The 13,944-nt window shown below is 42.1% G+C and overlaps 1 protein-coding gene across 2 annotated transcripts in view; it reads right to left on the bottom strand.

The window, feature by feature from the left end:
* Nucleotides 1–12,396, bottom strand: part of BDNF (brain derived neurotrophic factor) — a 28,086-nt gene extending 15,690 nt beyond the window's left edge. Inside the window, exon 1 of one of the 2 annotated variants that reach the window (XM_019476630.2) lies at nucleotides 12,084–12,396. The gene's annotated coding sequence lies outside the window, so the exon portion shown is untranslated. Of the gene's footprint in view, nucleotides 1–3,333; nucleotides 3,422–12,083 lie in introns of those variants that run through there. The other variant, XM_019476631.2, reaches the window with a different exon arrangement.
* Between the last annotated feature and the right edge of the window lie 1,548 nt (nucleotides 12,397–13,944).

Raw genomic sequence — 13,944 nt, 5'->3', positions numbered from 1 at the left:
GGATTACAACTGAAACAATTTTTACAGTCTGAACTACTTTAATCAGGCATCAACTAATGCCATCAGACATCAACTAATTCAGTCTACAATACACAGACCAAAAGTAGTCTAGCAGTGAAATAGCTAACCATGAAGAGGTAGCTCCTCTCACATAGTAGATAACAAGAGACTTATTTCAGACACCAGAGGATGAGTTCATGGGTGGAGTAATATACTATGCATCTTGTGCAGTTCCAGAAGCACTTTACAGAAAAAGAACCAACTTTGGGACACCATCCAAATATTAACAAACCCCGATTACAAAGTTAACACCTTAGATTTAGAAAACTCTGTGCAGCAACCTTAACACAATTTAGATTCATGATATTCCACCATCAAAAGCTTGAAACTGTAGTAACACTAGATAGCTCTTTTGTGATATGACAGAATCCCGTAGGGAACAGATTAATCACTCTTTTTTTTTAATTTCTGCTCTTTGAAATATGACTCTTCCATGCCAAGATGTTAGCCAGTTTCATAGTAAGGGTAGACAAATCATGATTCTCTGAAGCCACTCCCTTCATGGTCATTGGAGCTTTTGAAATGTTAATTAAATCTGTGCATTAGTGAACAAAAGCACAGAACCTCAGACTTGTGAGCAGAATCTTTGGACTGCTTTCCATTTCAATGTTACTAGTTGATAAGGAACTCTGTGCTCCAGACTCACAAGCCTAGCTTCTTCTGCCAAACACATTCCCATTGAAGTATTTAAGAATAGAATGTAGAGCACTAAGTGCACATTCACACACGTGCAATGCTCAGTACCATGATTTGTACCTGTCTGGGTGGCAGCCATGGTCATACTGCTCCCAAGTTGCCATATCAGTTTTATTTGGCACTTTGGGTGTCTCCAAGCAATTGAAAAGCCTGTAGAAAATACCCAATATACAAGCTGTCTTGCCAGCAATAATTCATTTCAGGTCACTGACAGTGCCACATTGGGGCAGCTGCCACTTGAGTTTGGACTTGATGCACGCAATAAGATGCTTTGTCTAAAAAAATTAATGGTTAGGAAGTATAATTTTCAGCTGGGACACTTACCCCATGGTTTAGGCAGATGGTCTTCAGTATGGTTTTTAAATAAGAGCACAGGAAGGATGCAATGCACATTTGTTCCATGCAATATACTTACCTTTGCTGAGCTCTTGACTGTGTGTGGCATGGGTGTAGGTGATGGAACACCTTGCTTTTAGCCATAGTCAGTCTTTAAAATGAAGTAGATCAACCCTGTGCTGTGATGATTGTGAACCAAAAACTGGAAATGCCTGTTATTAGAGCCCTGACAAGGTACTAAGAAAAAAAAATGTGCCTGTATTTGTCAGTGCTGTTGTCAGTCATCTTTTGGCTGTCCGCCTCCACGTAAGGACTTCTTTCAGCACATGATCAGCCCATCTAGTAGCATCACATCAATGTGAGGATACCTTCCATATATGGGCATGGGTATAAAACAAAGCCAGGTTCCAGAGTAACTACAGGAAGTATGTTAAAGGCAGAAATCCAAAGCTCCATGGAATGTAAAGACAACATTAGTTTTTCAGCAACCATCAGATCAGTTAGCAGCTCAGCTCAGGAAGTTGTAAAGCCTTACAATCCATGCCAATGGAACGATGAAGAATTTTTGTTAAGCTAAGACATAAACACTTGTGAGAAAGCTAACCCATCTCTGTCACTACAACATGCAGGGATTTCCAGCATGACTTTCATCCTGAGTACTGCTCCGAAGCTTTGGAGAGAATACTGCTGCCAGTAAATTACACTAATGTATTATAGCTGCTGGTAAATTATGTTAATATATTAGCATAATTGCAATGCAGACATTTGAGAAAGGAACACCCTCTCTCGCTCTCTTTTTTGTTTTTTTTTGTTTTTTACTGACGCTTTAGTATGATTACATGAATCATACAGCAGTCCCAAGAATTACAACAGTAAAAGGTTTTTAATATATGAGAAAGAGAGAATATAATGGGTGATATAAAACAGTATCAATATCCTGACAGAAAATACAGTATAAGAAGCTACTAAATACACTGTCAGACCCCTGTCTTTGCCCAAATATTAGTACATTGTAGGGATATAATTCACAATTTGTGGGGTTGGGGAGGTTCTCCCTTGTCCCAGTAACTATTTGATAGTTCCATTAATATTTTCTTCTCCATTTTTCCATGCTGGTAATCCTACAATAGTGACCCAGGTTCATTTCATACTTGTCATAAAATTTAATGACTAATAGCAGTACCCTGAGACATTATTTCTATCAGAATTTTAAAAAGTGTCATTTCGGACATAGATCCGAGAAAGGCACAGTAGACTATATCATCAGTTGATTTAAAAAGATAGAGAAGCAAGCAAGCAAGCAAGCAAAATCAATGAATGTAGCAATATTGATTTACAACCAGTGGAGGATCTGGCCCAGCATTCCCAGGGATGCATCTTGTGGGAGTGAAATTAAATAGGGTCAACACCTGAACAGTTATAAGTTTAATTGCATCAGAGCGGCAGTCTTCTGTTATGTAGAAGACTGATTCCGGTGAGAACGTTTCTTTAGACAAGACTTTTCAGGCACGTGTATTTGGTAATGATTATCCTTTCCATGCAACCCTGAAACAATGGTAGCTGGTTGGGACAGTTTGTATCCTCCCTCAAACATGAGCCTCATTCCCTAAGAATGTATAAAATAACTACTTACAGAAATGCACATGTAGCTCAACCTTACCTATAAAGCGCATGTAAAAGACAGCCTACCCCAATCTGCCTTGTCAAAGTACAGTTCTCATTGCAAGACTGCTCACACACAATTTAAGCAATTAAACAAGATATCTGTAAAGCAGCTTTAGAACCAGCCCCTTCCCACAAATGGATTCAACTTCCCCTCCAGGGAAGGAGAGCTTCTTTTCAACTAGCTGAAGAAAAATCAGGAAGCAAGGCTGATTAAGGAAAATAACTGTTTCCCTTCTCAAAACAACAAAACAAAACAAAAAACCTCCTCAAAACAAAAGGGGTGGGATATAAGTTGCCCAGGAATCACTTCACCATGAGAAATCAAAACCAGTTCTGTATCTGGACAGAGAAAAATTAATCCAGCAATGCTTAAAAGTATGTATTACTCTTAACAACAAGTTGCAAGAGGACTTGAATTTCCATACATTCCTTCTTCTACAACATGCTCATCACCAGAGAGCTCAGAGTGCTTTATTGCCATTAAATCCCATAACACTAATGCAAGGCAGGAATTGTATTAGGAGCCCCATTTTCCTGATGGGTAGACTGAAGCACGGAGAGATTTAAGTAACTTACCCAAGATCACACAGCAAGTTAGTGCTGAATCAGGAAGTGACTAGAGGAACCACAACTCCCAGTCCCCTGCTCTAGGCACCACAGGGCACTGCCTTAACCATACATATTGTTCATACATTTTGCAAAGCTCTTTGTAGTAACACTTAAGTTTCTAACCCAGAAAAAGGCAGGGCTGCTGATTAAAACCTTAGGGGTATTATTTTGAATACATATGCTAGCTCACTCCCATCTGTGTAGTTAATTAGTTCCTGACTGTAGGTTAAATGTAGGGCATGTTGTCACGAGCCTAAGGTGGGGTGGTCAGACCTCCAGCTATGGCCATATGGCTTTTTTTTTCCACTCTTCAGTTTTTAACCTCATGCTTTTAATTGTGGGTTTGGGAATAATAGAAAAAAGAAGAAAAGAGGAGAAAGAAAAAGAAAAGAAAACTGTTCAAATTCAGATGCTGTGTTGAAGTAGAAACATACTCTTCTACAATAAAGCAGCTCGTCCAGAGTATTGATTTGAAACGCATCACAGCTTCCCATCTCATGCATAGGCTGCTTTCACCAAGAGCAAAATCATTAAGAAAAGCAGGAAATAACCATTTGCATGCAGAGCTACTGCTGCAAAAGTAGATGTTTAAAAGCCCTGTAAGCGCTACACAGGCAGTTTGCCAGGAACCCATAGGCCACCTTTAATTTGTTTAAAATGGAGAAAAATAGAGCTGTCCCTATCAGTGGTACAGATGTAAGGTCCCTTCCTGATACAGCAGTATTCAACCCTGATCAGAGCAGTACAAAAGAAAAAAGAATTTGAGATGGACACATGACGTCACTCCATGGCCATAGTACTGTTTAAAGAGTTGTATCACAGGGATGTACTACAGAACCTTCTGGAGGTCACTTTTTGGGGCACTCCTGAAGATCACGTATGACGAACACCTGCAACGTGCACTGAAGCCAGCTTACAGGTATTACAAGTTGAATACTGGAAATTGCACTTACGAAGATCTGGCCCAACTTCACTCCAAAGCAGTTTTTGTTTAAGCTGCGTGTTGGCTTTACTCTGTCATGCTTTCCAGTTCTTATTTGATGGCTTTTGGCTCACTAGCAAACAGCAGTGTGGTCACAAGAAGAGTTGTCCATGCTTATAAACAAGTTTGGAGCTTTGTTCAAGAACAAAAACAAGGGAAAAGAAAATTGGTGCAGAACCAAGCTAAATCAAAATCAGGTGCTTGAGACTTTCCACAATACAGCCGAGGAATTCAGATGCCACTCCTAAGTTGACCACAATCATAGGGGGCTTTATGGAAGCTTCGGACCTAGCTCCTTTACAAAGCACTACTACTTAATAAAGCTTTGTGGATCTTACTCTCTCACTTGTGCTGTGCTATAGATAAACTTTAGGGTTTAGACGGTTATCATTCATATTCCTATTATCCCTATAATCCTAGGGAAAGAAAAGTGAATTGTGAAAAGGTTGTAAATGCCATGGCAGTTTTGTAAGGACAACTTTAAAAGGACTTAAAACACCTGTGTTCTCAGGTAACCCTGCTCCAGAGATATGAGACCTGTTTCTTCAACAATGCAGCTGCCAATCATTTACTTTCAAGAGAAAGCTAGATTTTTTTTTTAATGGGTTCCAGCTTCATGGGAATCAGATGTTTCTGAAAGGATAATGCAACTATAGTGTTTTATCAATATCCTTTTGAGTTGATGTTGACAGATGCTTGGTTAGTCCTCCTCTTTGAACTTTCCTTTGACAGCACTGTGCATGTTCTAGGCTATTTTCCTGGTGCAGAAAAAAATAAAGTGTAAAATTTTCTTCGCTAGTCCACAAAAAAATTACAACAATCTCTTTCTTGATCAGTCTGCATGGGGTATCTTCTGTTAGCTACTAAGATTTTGCAGAGATAGAGTAATTGTGGATTTTTTAACAAGTTGACAAGTTTGTATTTGGAGCCCAAAAAGGGGAAGTTCAGCAGTGTTTAGGTCAAGTTTTGGTTCATTGGCAAGGTTCTAACTATATCAAGATTCATTGGCATTTGGTTCTCGTTAAAGCTTGTTACTAGTTTTGCATTGCCCTCAGATTCAGTTTAGCAGTGTTCAGAAAGAAGTTTGTCAAACACACACTTGTCTTTTGGCACATATAACCATTAAATTGGATCTTCAGTTGATAACGAATAGAATTTCCTTATGAGATCGTCAAGTGAAGATCCAAGCATGAGAGCATAAAAATCAGCAGACTCACTTATCTAGCAGCAGCTAGGAACAGGGTCTGTTGCCAATAATATCCATGCTGACATCTCTTTCTTTATTTTGATGACAGTTATGTTTGATGACAATTATGTTTAAGGGAGAGTGACTGACTCACTAATCCTTGAGTGAAACTTTTTCTTCTCAGGATCTCAAGCTGAAGTCCTTCTGTTGCAGCTAGGTCCATTTTAGACATGCAGAAACTATACTGTAAGTAGATTAAGTGATGTACCCAGATTCAGACAGTAGTTGACAGATATAAAGAATCCAGAGATCATGACCCTTCATTCCCTGCTCTAGCCAACTGCATTTTTTCACAGATTTTCATGTTCAAAGAAATCCAACAACATAAGAATGCTGCTGTCCTTTTATGTGTATTGAGTAAAGTCGTGGGAAGTGTTTAGGTGCTATCTAAATAAGCAGGATGCAGCAACATGTTTTGACATCTTTTGCACTTTGATATTCAGGAAAGGATGCCTAACAGTATTTCTTCCAAAGAACCTTCCCTACAAGTGATTTTCTCCAGAAATATATCACTACACAACATCACGTATTAGTGAGAGGCCATCTGTCTACTCTAATCATATCAGAATAGGCCAGTTTCTGCTTCCAGATATCTTTGTGTATTTCAATTGAAGTTATACAAGACCCACATTAAAATCCCAGATTTTTGAGAATCACAGCAGAGCGTAAATCTTTTTCAGAAGAGAAAGAGAAACACACTTTCAGCAGAAAGTAAATCTTTTTTTCAATTTTACTCCTAGCTTGCATTGTAAATGCCTCTTTTATATTACAAAAACTCCAGAAGTTTACGCTGGAAGTCAGAGAGAGCAGACATCACAAGATCATTGTTCATCATCATATATTTTGTGTGTTTGTATTTGCGAATTCTAAAGGTTGCAAGAAATAATTAAAACTATCCTTAGAGATGCACAATGCAATGTACACATAGGATCTACAGACCAATCACTGGGGAATTTTCATAGTTGTGTAACAGCTATCAACTTGCATTGAATTCCAGTGGATTTGTATATCAAACTCCCTTAGGTAACATTGAAAACCCTTATTTCAGCAACTGCCCACTGCCTATCAGTAGTCTAACCAAAAGTCTCCAAAACAGGTTTCGTAATGAACTGAGGGAGAAATAATTGTGCAAGAGTTCTAGAAAAAAAAAGCCAAAGGGTGAGAGAAAAAAAAAAAAAGCGCTACTCTTCCATGGGCATCCTCTGTGATGCCTCCACTATGAGCAATTCCTGACTGTTAGAACAAGGAATAGCATTTGTCACACTTGTAGCTGGAAAACAACTACCATAGCTGATAGTTTCCATCAGCCAGAAGGAAACATGAAAAAGTTAAGGGGAATTTGGGCACAGAATGAAGACGAGGCAATCTAACCAGTCAGCAGCAGTACTCATCAACAATCAGTCGTGAATTTAGAGAGAGTGGGCAACATCCTGGGCCTATTATAAATCAGCGGAAGTTGTGCGACTGACTTAATGGGGAAAAGATTGCACAGAGGCAGAACATCAAAAACAATTCTGAAAGAAGTCCCATGAAAGCAAATTTCCTTTCTAATGGATTTTCATTTAAGCAAAAGTCAGATCCTTGAAGGCATTTTTCATTCCATGTATTTGGTGCAGCTTAGTACACATGATCAACTCTCAGTGCCACCTGTAACAAAACTAGACCTATTTGACTTGCAAATATTTCCCTAGCGATAACTTGAAGTTAAGCAAATACCTGATTTACTGAAAGCAATCCTTCCTGTTTATCTAATTAATCAACATAAAGAGTGGGTAAAGATAGTTATTTGCTTCATCAGAAGAGTCCTAAGCATGACCACAGTCCACAAAAATTTTAAAAATAAGAACATGGAACACATGTGCCACTAAACCTAATTAAGAGCAGCTAAGACTTAGATCACCTCACTATTTTTACCTGCAATGTTTGCACGTGCAAGAGCTAGCCATAGCTTGTAAATGTGTAGCATGTGTCTCTAGGTGGCAGTAGTAGCTCATAATTTGAGATACTCAAATCAACAGATGCTTATCTGGACTTTTACAATGAGTATTCCTTCATGAGTATTTTTCCAATTACTCTAATCTCAAATTTAAAAGCTAATATTTTCCAATGATTTATAATTAATTGTAATTGTAATAAAGAGCTGTTAAGTTTCAAGCAGGTCAGAGGGCCCAACATAGAAACAAATGTACAGAATTGAAAGCATGGCATTCATTTCTTATGGCTGCCAAAGTCTTAATTAAGTAGTTTAAAAGAGAGTTGGTTCCCCAAAAGATGCACCATTCTTAATGAGACAAATACACAACTGCTGCTGCATTATGACAGCTGTCACTGTTGAAGCACAGAAGTCTGTTAAGAGAAGTTCCCTTTGCTTTTCCTAGCTGTCCAGTAGAACTCTGCTTCAGACAGCTGTATCAATTAGCAATGCCTAGATTATGCTGGGATGCCCTGCTACTGGTAGTATCAGTGTCACATAAGGGACTTCAAACACATCTAGTCAGTTTCATTTTAGCAAATTCTTTATGCTTTAAAAGTTGTGATCCAAGACAGAATGTTTCCAAACCCCTCCTATTTCACTTGACAGACTTGAGTGATTTATAAAATAAAAACTTATTGAAATGAACTTTTTCTTTTGCCCAGCCAATTGAACTTTGGTTTATATGCCATGATTGCCAAACACCTGGTATCTTTTATATTTTAGATCCTAAGAGTGAGACATTCATTAAGTGTAAATATAGCCCAACTGAAGTGAATGCAGCAAGGCTGACTTACAGCAGCTGATGATTGACTCCATTATTCTGGAGAAAAATCAAACATTTAAGACTAGGGTCTTACAAACACATTTAGACATGGATTTTGGCATATGGATACTTACATTGCTGCTCATAGGACTTTACTCATGTGAGTAAAGTTACTTGTATGCACATGGTTTGCATGGCATTTTAATATGACATCTGTTTTATTAATACGTTTCTAGTCCCAGAACTTTTTTTCTCTTTGCCTCCATTTGCCATAAGGTTTTAATTTCACATCATCTATTACACCGATGTAAGCAGTATGAAAGCTACTGAATGCATTTATTAAATGTCCATTATTTATGTTTTGACAGTGCCTGGAATAATGGTCCATGACTGGAACTCCTAATGTTGTAGCCATTGTATACGCAGACACAGAATGAAAACTGTCCTTGCCCCAAAGAGAATACAATTTAAGCATAAAACAAGATGTAACAGATGGATGTGGACAGGTGAGGGAGTGCAAGGAAAACTATGATACAAGATATGTTAGCGTGACAGGCAGTGGTTACAGTGGGGACCAGCTGCCAGTCCTAGAACCAGCTGCACACCAGGCAGCTTGTTTAAAAGCACATCTGTACTGCTTTTATTTCCCCTCCTTATTTTAATAAATAAGTGGGATATTGCACACAAATCAGTTCCCCTGTTTGGAATCAGAGATGTTAAGTTATTGCCCTATTATCTCTTATTTCAGCAAGAGGTTGAATAAATATATGTAAAGCTCAACTTTAGAGCTTAAAAAACACTCTTCCTCAAGCTGCCATTCACTGTTGGATATCACAGGGCTTGTCAGCCTATGAACTTCTCTAGGAAATGATTGAAAGTCTTTCAATTAAGCAGCAATTTTGCAATTAGGGGAAGGAGTACTCACAACAATAATTTGAAAACAAGTCAAAACAAGTTAGTAATTACCTTATTAAGAGGGATATATCCACTTACAGTGGAACCTCCACTATTCCACTGTGCCTCAAGTGCTACTTTCAATATAGGCAGATGGTACATGATTAAAAACTACATTTCTGCCTTATCGGTTTATGTAAAGAGCCGATTGTTAAATGTAAAGATTTTATTTTTAAAAGTCCCATGCAGTCTCGCTATAGGCACAGAGTAGCAGAGCAATTAAGGTGTCTTACTATGGCTCCAAAGACATATGTTTGAGCCTGCTCTGGACTCCTGCCAAAGGCCAGCCCCCTAGTCAATTCAGCTGTAAATAGGTACCTGGTTATTTGAGCTGGAGAATTAAAGACAGCCAGAGGTGGCTAGCCACATAACTGCCTTATATTTAACTGGCTAAAGGAACTGGTGTGCTTTAACTATACTAACCCAATGGGACAACAGGCATGCATAAGCCTTTAACTGTACCCACTGCTATGCCACTCTAAAAATCCCACTGATCTTCACTCAAGGTTTCCATACAGAGACTCTTCTTCTGTTCTCAACTTCAGTTTTTCTTTTCAGGAGACGCAAGTCTTTGAAGTGCAAGGGACTAAGCCAACAGTGCAACTTCTCAGCTGTGTTGTTATTCTATTATTTATATAGTGAGAAAGTGCTGCAATTCATACAACAATGAGTTAAGCTGCAGGCTGCTTTTAGTTCTAACTCTATAATGATGGGATCTAGTTTGCAAAGCTAGAAAGTGGAATGCTGGTGGTTTGAACAGAAGGCACAATATTTATAAATGGGTTTTCCCAGCTGTGGTTCAGGGAAGTGGAACATTAAGTGGTAGTAGTACAGCAGTGAATTGATTTGTGTTAGGGAACACTGTAGAAAGGCTCTTCTTAGATCTGTTTTCATTAAGAAAATAACTGCAAGAGTGACCAGCTGTTTTCACGGTACATTACTTCTTAAGCTAAGTCGTAGCATTGCCCTGAGCCCTAAGGGACAGCACACAACTCTGGGGCTCCAATAACAGATCAGAAGTATGTCACCTTCTGCTTCCACCTACATCAAGGGGGAGGTACCCTGCACCAGAGCAATGTGTGCAGTTAGAAACTGCTCACTCCATATGTGCCCTGGTATACTGGTATCCCCTCTTGCATATCAAACCAGGGTGTGGTATAACAGAACAGAGGCAGTAGAGGTCTTCTGCTGCTCTCCGCCCCAACAAATCCTTGCACATCCATTCAGGCCAGGCTATGTTTGGGTCCTATAATGATGAAAATACTGAAAGGGCCAGTTCTGATGCTCTTCTCACATAAACTAACGTCTTACTCCATAGTAGACTCATTGATTTCAGTGAGACCATGCCTATCCTATTCAAGAATTAAAGGAACTAGTCAAAATAAAGTCAGTTGCATCAGAATCTGGTGCCAAATCAATATTATTACCTTGTATTTGGAGTATGTGATTGGCCTTGTCGTATACTAAGTACAAACTCCTCATCTATGCTGATGAATATTTACTCAAGACAGTGGGATGAAACTGCTCACCTGTGCCAGCAAGGGGCTCAGTCTGGTCCCTTGCTTGTACAGATACGCTACAGAGAGTTTCATTAATATGTATTTTTGTCAACCCATGAATTAAAGATACATAAATACTTGCTGAAGAGAATATGTAACTAGGATAGATTTCTTGCATACATTAAAACTCCGTTACTAGAAGCATAAATAAGTAATGAACATTGATCTCACGACTGTAAAAACCTCAAAACAACAACCTATAATAAACTGGAAGTAAAAGTGTACATTTTTTTTTTTTTTTAACTTTAATGTTCACGTCAAGACACTAATAGCATCTCTGGAAGGAGGAGTGACAAAGAGAAGGAACATACAATTGTTGCCCATTGTTCTACGCTTATAAAAGTAAAATTAAAAGGAAAGCAGAAGGGTAGTAAAAGGCTTCTAAATCATTCATTCAGCTTTTGGCCATGTAGACATGTTCACCATCTAACTCAATTCCTTTGCAGATGGAAGAGGAAAGTTTTCAATACAGAAGTATGAATTTAAAATAAGGGGGGGGGGGGCATTCCCATCTCCTCACTTCCCAGTTTTCAAACAGAAGCCCACCGAGACAATTGACATTCACTCACATCCAGAAACTTTTCTTTTGGGCAGAGCGCGCTCCACTGAACACCCAGAGCACATAGGCAGCCGAGCTAGCGGGAAGGGAAGTCCTAGCCTGCCTTCAGCCCACACGGAGCAGACGGGAAAGACAAAGCCGTGATGGCACTGGCACGCCAGTTCTGGGAACCAGCACGTTTCACATCCCAGCCAAGGGCTACGTTTCAACAAGTGCATCTTCCCATTCACTTGTACCTCTGCTGCGAGGGCAGATGCATTATTCCCAGCTGCCGTCAAGGAGTTTTTTCCATCGCACGCCAGCATCCCAAACACCCCCCGGCTCCAGGCAGGGCGGCGCTGCCCGCTGCCAAATCCCAGCGGCCCAGAGAGCGCCCTAGCCAGGGAAGCTTGAAGACCGGGAGTCCAATGACACCGGAGGGTCACAAGGAAATAAAGAGCCCGCTAAAACACGGAGTTTTAACGCGGGAGGAGGGAATGGGAGAACTCAGCCCGGCACAGGCATGGAGGGGGCTCCACAAATGGGGGGAGGGGTCTACCTGAAAGACAAGGGGCTCGGGGACAGGCTTGGCCTCGGTGCCTGCCGGAGCGGGCTGAGCCCAGCGATGCGGGCGGGGCAGCGGCACCTGCCGCCGGAGGGCCCCGCGCCCCGCACCCCGGCCCGGCGGGACGCCTCGTACCTTGCGGTGCGCACAAAGCCTGGCCGGGTCCCCTCCGGGCAGTCACATCCTCTCTCCCCGCCGCCCAGTCCCACCAGCCGCCGCCTGCAGCCCCAGCAACACGGGAGGCGGCTCAAGTGTCTCATCAAAGCTTGATGAGGGGGGGCGGGCTGAGCGGCCAAGAGCCCCCTTCCCTCCCCGCCCCGGGCGGGCGCAGGAGCCTCTCGCACGAGCCTCGCCTGCTCCGGGCTCAGCAATTATTTAGATCTCCCCGCCCGGGCTCCTATTGCTCCGGCCGGGCAGAGACACACACCGCTAGGGGGGGGGGAAGCGACCGCGCCGCCTTTTCCCCTCCTCCTCCTCCTCCTCCTCCTCCTCCCGCAGCAGCCCCCCCGCAGCCTCCTCGCCCCTTCCTGGGGGGATGGAGCCACACCACCATCTCTCTCCCGGAGCTGAAGCCCATTAGTTTCCCCGCCCGTGTATTAACCGAGCCAGCGCCGCTTAAATAGAGCTCCCGCCCTGACCTCTCCGGAGTTTGCCTATTAAGAATGCAATCAAGATAATCAGGAGCATTGTTTATTCATGACCGCTCGCGGATCACGTTCCCTCCCCCCTCCCCGGCACTTTCACACAAGCTAGGTAGTCGGCGAGACTTTTCTCTCTACGACATCGTGGCAGAAAAGCAACCCCCTTTTTATTTTTAGGAACTACTTGCTAAAATCAAAAATAAGGGCGCTGCGGGATAGACCCCACACACGCACGCGCGCGCGCGCACACACACACACAACTGGCTGGGGGTCGGGAACCTCGAGCTGGTTTGGGGGGCATGGGGGGGGGTTCCCCCCAAATCTCGCTTGCTGGTTTTCCCCTCCTGGCTCTGCAGCGAGTAGATTAAATTATTGATAGTGGAAATTGCCGGGCGGAGGGGGATGATGGCATCCCCTGATTGAGTAGCTCCATTTGATCTCGGCAGAGCCGGGGAGGCTGCGCGCTCCTTGCCGGGGTTAGCGGAGCTCGCCCGGCCCCGCCGCGCCGTGAATGAAGGGTGTGGGTGGGAATCCACACGACTGCCTGCTCCGCGCTCCTTACGTGGATGTCACCTGATCCCTCGCCTGCCTCTAATAGACACGCTGAGAATCAAAATCCCATGCATTTAGAATGATGCATCTTTTATTAACAGGGTTTTGGTTTCAGTGCCTTACACATGGTTATGATGCTCTCACTTTAGTTACTCCTGTTTCCCCCGAATGGGAAAGGGAAAGGAAACAAACAACTCCCGTCCGCACCCTCCAAAAACTACCCCCCAAACCAGCCCTTCCGAGCCAGTTTGGGGGATTTTTTATCCGAGGTCCCACATGCATTGCAGTTGACATTGCCTTTTACAAGTAGACCCTAAAAAAAAAAAAAAAAAAAAAAAAAAAAAAAGTGAGTTTTAGTTTTTCTGTCTCTTGTTGATCCAATAAATACCATCCATCTCATTAATCGGTTGTAGTGGGTACATTTAAAAACTTCAAGGCCTGAACCAGGCCACAATTTTTTGAGGCCCCCTGCCATGAAGAAGCCAGTAATGGCAGAGGCCAAGAGGAGAGGGGGGAAGGGGTGGTGAGCTGCTCGATGCAGGGGGCCCCTTGGCTGTGGTGCCCCCTGTGGCTGCAGGTTTCATAGGATAGGATGGGTCAACCCTGGACTGAACCTGATCTCATTGCAATCAGTGGCAAAAGGTCCATTGACTTCATTGAGAGCAAGTTCAGGTCTTTAGCCTGTGTGGTGGGCTTTTTCTTTAATAAGTGTAGATATGTCATTGTTGTCTTCATTGTTGCCTTTGCTAAGAAACACCCACATTCATTTGATGCCAAAAGCAGTGAATATTTCGAGGTTAAGA

Source organism: Alligator mississippiensis, chromosome 2 (assembly GCF_030867095.1).
Source record: "Alligator mississippiensis isolate rAllMis1 chromosome 2, rAllMis1, whole genome shotgun sequence".
Lineage (NCBI taxonomy): Eukaryota > Metazoa > Chordata > Crocodylia > Alligatoridae > Alligator > Alligator mississippiensis.
This window is presented reverse-complemented; position numbering and strand designations above follow the sequence as displayed.